This window comes from Marmota flaviventris, chromosome 3 (genome assembly GCF_047511675.1).
Source record: "Marmota flaviventris isolate mMarFla1 chromosome 3, mMarFla1.hap1, whole genome shotgun sequence".
NCBI lineage: Eukaryota > Metazoa > Chordata > Mammalia > Rodentia > Sciuridae > Marmota > Marmota flaviventris.
The window spans coordinates 58938434-58945071 of NC_092500.1; positions in this window are offsets into that span (position 1 = coordinate 58938434).

Genomic DNA, 6638 nt, shown 5'->3' on the forward strand with positions numbered 1-6638 from the left:
TTGACTGCTGATTAAGCACCATCAGTGCTTGCCTCAGTAGTCATAAAATCCTCTTCCTTTAAGGTCCAGCTACACTGCTTAAGGGCTGACGCCAGACTAACTGGATTCATCCCAGCTGCCTTACTTTGGCCTTGGGCAAGTTGCCTGGCTTTCCATGCCACCATTTCCTTGTCTGCTAAATGAGAGCTACCAGCACTATCCAGTAGAATTTTCTGTGATGATTGAAATGTCCCATGTCAGTGTACTATAGTAGCCACTAGCCTATGTGGCTATTGAGCATTTGAGATGTAGCTAGTGCATATGAGGACATACATTTTTAAGTTAAAATTAAATATTTACATGTGGTTAGTGCTACAGTAAAATGTACAGTGCTTCAACTTTTAGGCAGAAATTGAAGTAACACATGAAGCCCCATGTAACGTTAATTCTTATTTTTACGGCCATCTACTGAAGTCCTGGTGACCGGATCATTCTCCTCTCCTTGAAGACTTTGATAGGTCTTCTGCAAACCCAGATGGCTTTAATACTTACACAGTGACCTGTAGTCCAGCCAGCACCTTGGTTTCTTGCCCTCCTCTCTTCCACTGACTCACCTCCACAATGCCATAGCCACTCACTCCCACATTCTGTCCCCCGCCCTCCTCCAGAAGAGCAGGACTAAGATCTCACGCCTGGTCTCCAATCACAACATCCTAGCCTCACACTCTTTCTATCCCTTGCCCCAAGGAAGCCTGCTCTTTATGTCTGTTGAAACTTCCAGCTCCTTGATTCCATTCTTGCCTTTCCCACTGGCCCCTCATTTCTTTACTTCTCTTCCTGACCAGTCTCTTCCGTAGGCTTCCCCTCAGCTCTTCAACCCAATGACCTCCTTTTGAACCAGTTTCAGACTTACCTTTTCAGTCTGTCCTCCACACTGCAGGTAGGGCGATAGCTGTACTAAATGTCATCCTATTACTCAACTGCTAAATCCTCTAACACTCCCCATTGCCAGCTACTACTTGTTCTCAGAAGGCACTAAGCTCCCACAGGTATCCATGCCTTTGCATGTCCTTGGCTTTCTTCCTGGTTCAACTTTTTCTTTGTTCTTTCTTCAAGATTCACTTCAGACTTTTACACTGTCGGTGGGATTGTAAATTAGTACAACCACTATGGAAATCAGCATGGAGGTTCCTCAAAAGACTAGGAATGGAATGGAATGATGCAGCTACATCAGTGTTTATAGCAGCTCAATTCACAATAGCTAAATTGTGGAATCTACCTAGATACCCTTCAATAGATGAATGGCTAAAGAAAATGTGGTATATATACATGATGGAATATTACCCAGCATTAAAATTCACTGGATGTAAGTACTAGAAGGATTGGTTTTGTTTGTATGAAGCTATACCACTTCTCAGTGTTCATTCTAAAGAATCAAAGTCAGCAATACATGCATATCCATGTTTATAGCAACACAATTCACAATAGCCAAACTATGGAACCAGCCTAGGTATGTGCCAAGGGATTAATGGATAAAGAAAATGTAGTGTGTGTGTGTGTGTGTGTGTGTGTGTGTGTGTATAATGGAGTGTTATTCAGCCATAAAGAATAATGAAAGGCACACTCAAACATTGCTGATGGGACTGCAAATTGGTGCAACCAATCTGAAAAGCGGTATGGAGATTCCTTAGAAAACTTGGGATGGAACCATCATTTGACCCAGCTATCCCACTCCATGGTCTATGCCCAAAGGACTTAAAATCAGCATACTGTAGTGATGCAGCCACATCAGTGTTTATAGCAGCTCAATTCACAATAGCTAAATTGTGGAATCAACCTAGATGCCCTTCAATAGATGAATGGCTAAAGAAACTGTGATATATATATATATATATATATATATATATATATATATATATATATATATATGAGATGGAATATTACCGAGCATTAAAAGAGAATAAAATTATGGCATTTGCAGGTATATGGATGGAGTTGGAGAATATCATGCTAATCAAAGTAAGCCAATCCCCAAAAGCCAAAGCCCAAATGTTTTCTCTGATAAGTGGATGCTGATCCATAATGGGGAGGGGGCATGGGAAGAATGGAGGAAATTTGATTGGGCAAAGCAGGGGGAGAGGAGAGGAGATGGGATATGGGGCAGGAAAGAATATGGAATGCAATGGACATGTTACCCTAGGTACATGTATGGCTGAACTATGGTGCGATACTGTGTTCAATCAGAGAAATGAAAAGTTGAGCTGCATTTGTGTACAATGAATCAAAATGCATTCTGATGTCATACATACCTAATTAGAATTAAAAAAAAAAAAAAAGAATGAGGCTGGGCGCAGTGGTGTATGCTTATAATCCCAGGGGCTCCAGAGGCTGAGGCAGGAGGATCACAAGTTCAAAAACAACCTCGGCAACTTATCGAGACTCTAAGCAACTTAGTTAAGATCCTGTCTCTAAATAAAATATATGAAAGGGCTGGGGATGTGGCTCAGTGATTATGTGCCTCTGGGTTCAAAAAAAAGAAAGAAATTATGTCATTTTCAAGAAAATGAATAGAACTTGAGAACATTAAGCAAAATAAACCAAACTCAGAAAGTCAAAAGTTGTATGTTTTCTCTCATATGTGGGAGCTACAGAGGAAAAAGAAAAAGATGGAGGTGGATCTCACAAAAATAGAAGAGCAATCAGTAGAGTAGAAGAAAGGGACCAGGAGGAGGGAGGAGGAAAGGCAAAGGGAAATACTGGGGAATGATATTGACCAAATTATATTGTTATTGTTCATATAATGTTTATGTACAAATATATAAAAACAAATCCCACCCCATTATGTATAATCATAATGCACCAGTAAAAAATACAGATAAAATGGTCCAGTTCAGGCATTGCTTCTTCCAGGAAGTCTTTCCTGGTCTCCCCCATACTCTGCCTAATTTAATGCCTCTACATGTACTTCCACGGCACCTTGTGCTTGTTGGAATTGCAGTCCTGATTATCCAGTAGTATCATTATCTTCTAACTACTTAACTTTGCCTCTCAGTTATAAGTTCCTAAAGAGAGACATTCAACAAATGTTTGTTGAATTCACTGGATGTAGTACTAGAAGGATTGGTTTTGTTTGTATGATATCAGTTTTATTTTATTTTTTAAAGGTGGAATGGCTTTGAATGTATATATGCTGAGAGGATAGAACTACAATAATTAAAAAGCAAGAGATCAGAGGTTTGGCAGATCAAGAGGTAATGAATAGAAGCCTGGTGCAGTGGCCCATTCCTATAATCCCAGAGATTCAGGAGGCTGAGGCAGTAGGATCACAAGTTCAAAACTAGCCTCAGCAACTTAGTGAGACCCCCATCTCAAAGTAAAAAATGAAAAGGGCTGGGGATGTGGCTCAGTGGTTAAGTGTCTCTAGGTTCAATCCTCAGTACAAAAAGAAAAAGGAAAAAAAAGATAATAGAATAATTGCTTGGAGAGGCAGAAGGCAGAGCCCTTGAGCCCAGGTGGTGGAATATAACTCAGATAGAGAAAGGGATCCACTCCTTTGAGCCTATGGGTGCTGATATGTATGTCTATTTTAAGTGGCAGGCAGGAAAGTGGGGGAGTTTCCCACTAAAAGGCCCCTGTTTTCTCTAGTCTCAGTGGTGAATTGATATCAAGGTGGATGTAAATTTGGGCACAGTGGTGTAGACCTGGGAGACAGAGCTGACAAGGGGCCCTCAGCAACTTCCCATCTTCTGTGACCTCTTCCTGTCATCCCTCTATCCTCCACAGATGCCAGGCCGCTACCCAGCGCTCCTGTATTGTCTGGTCTGTGGAATGTACTGAGCTCTAGCAATCAATGCATCAATAAGTTTAGTCCTTATATAAGAAAGTTTGTGTAAAAAATTTAGTCCAGCTCCAGGAACATAGGACACACTCAGTAAATGGCTGCCCTGCTGTAATTACTAGCAAGGATACATGTTGTCTTTTCTAGCTGCCACATATCTGTGTGTACAGTGTAGTGAGTCCCCATCCTCCTCCAGCTTATGTTCTCATTGAGGAAGAAAGATGTGCTCATAAAAACCATTAAAATGCAATGCAGAGCTGGGGTGTAGCTCCAAGGTAAAGCACCTGTCTAATATGGGTGAAGCCCTGGGTTCCATCCCCAGCGCCACAAAAATAAAAACAGTTGATTCCCCCCACAAAAATAAAAACAAAAAAGTAATGCATCAAAAGATGCTTTTTTAGAAAATTTAACCTTCACTAGAAAGTAGGTTTTACATTATGACCTAGAATTCAGGTACGTATAAAATCTGAAATAAGCTGGGCATGGTGGCCCAGACCTGTAATCCCTGCGACTCAGGGAAGCTGAAGCAGTAGGATGGAAGTCAGCATGGGCAACTTAGAGAGACTCTGTCTGAAAATAAAAAGGATTTGGGATGTAGCTTACTGGTAGAGTGCCCCTGGGCTCAATGCCTAGTACTGCAAAAAATAACATAAAATCTGAAACAAAAGCCTTACTAAACAACACTGACTCTTTTTTGTACGGTGTCTTTTGATATTTTATATTCTATTTATATTCTATTTTACTTCACTTTTAAAAGTGATGCTTAACAATCCCAGAAAACCAAAGCCCAAAAGTTCTCTCTCTGATATGTGGATGGTACGTGGTGATATTGAGATAGGGTCTTTACAGAAGTAATCAAGTTAAAATGAGGTCATTATGTGGGTCCTAATCCAATATGGCTAGTATCCTAATAAAAAGGGAAGTTGGAGGCAGACTTGCATGTAAGAGAATACCAGGTGAACACGAAGGTGGCCATCTACAAGCCAAGGAGGAAAGCCTAGAATAGATTCTTTCTTCACAGCTCTCAGAAAGAACCAACCCTGACAATATCTTGATGTTGGACTTTTGTGCCTCCAGCACAGTGAGACAGATTTCTGTTTAAGCCACCCAGTTTGTGGTACACCCCTAGAAAACTAATACACTCACCAAATTGGTTTTGTGACTCAATATTGGGTTGCAAACTGTAGTTCACAGACCATAAAGTTCTCTTTTTCCTGTGCTTTCTTTCATGCACTCTTTATAGTCACTTGATGGACGGCAGGGCCTGGTTGAAGATGAGGAAGGAGGTGCTCACGCTCAGAGTCAGAAGCTGAGCAAGTTGTGTGTGTGTGTGTCTCAGTGCTGACTTGTCATTAATGAAGGTCTCACTGACCCTGCAATTACACAAACTGAAGATGACTGCTTCCTGAAATTCTGTACCCTGGATGCATCACTGCAGTTGAGGCCCTGTTGAAGTAGCTATAATTATTGTCCCCATTTGAGAGGTTGACCCACAGTTACAAAGCTCTGAGGTAGTATCAGACCCAAGTCAAATTTGCCTCTAAATTTTGGGTTCCTTCCATGACACACTGTCCCCCACTCATGCAATCATGAAAAAGAAAAACAGTAAATATTGTTTTCCTATCAGTACTTGCTCATCACCTTCCTACTCTAAAAGGAGCCAAAATTAGAGACTGCATTTATTCTTTCCCCTCTTCCTGCCCATCTTTAGGGACCTGGACCTCTTGAGACCCTCAGATGGCAAATCTTAACTTCAGCTACTGTCTGTGGATGTCTGTGGGCAAAGTAGGCATGTAAAGGCTATGTATCATGAGCACACATGTGCTCACACCTCAACACATGTAAAGACTATGTGTTGTGAGCACACATATGCTCACACCTCAATCCAAGCATTGCTTGCTAGACAATTCTCTGGATGGATTTCCTGCTTGCCTTCTTGACCTGTTGTCTCTCCTTTTTATTGCCTTGCAGACACAAGAAACACAAACATTCACACTTCCACTAAGGCTTTTTGTGGCAGTAATGTTTCCTCCAAATCAAGAGACCTTTATGTAGAATGTAGGCCCTTCTTTTTTCCTGGTTTATTCTGAGCCATAAAAATAATGCCTGGTGTTCACTATGTGTTGGACATTGTTCTAAGCCTTCACATGTATCATTGCATTTCCTTCACACAATCTTATGGATTAAGACCCTTATTTGCTCTGTTTTACAGGTAGTGAAAGTGAATCATAAACAGAAAATTGCCCAGGGTTGTGCAGTCAACAGTATTCATTGAACCCAAGCAGTTACTCTGCAGGTGGCTCCTACTCTCTGCTAACTGGTTGGATTCACGTGGCATGCAAGCAAAGATGTGCCTGTTCACATAGAGGTGAAGGGGAGGAATCAGCTCAGACACCAGGGGGCAGCATATGCCTAGCTTTGGCCCCTCAGCCCAGCCCTGTAGACGGAGGAGGGAAGCAGAAAATTCCTCCCATCTCCTGCAGTGCCCTAGACACTAGGCATTCCACATACCAGGGCTCTAAGTTTTAGGATCTTAAAGGCTTCCTTGGGTCTCCTGTTCTTCTCCAGCTCCTTCCCCAGCAAAAAAATTGCTGAACAAGCCACTAGTTATGATGACTCAGAAGCTGAGCAAGTTGTGTGTGTGTGTCTCAGTGCTAACTTGGTGTGCCCGCCTGCACGTGTGAGGGTGTGTGGAGTTCTTGTGGCTGAGGAAGTTGTGCATGTGTGTGTTTGTTTCCGGGTGTGTCTCAGTGTTTGTACCAGAAATAGATAGGAACTTTGCCAAGGCTGCAGATTCCTATTCAAACTTGTCTCCTGGGAG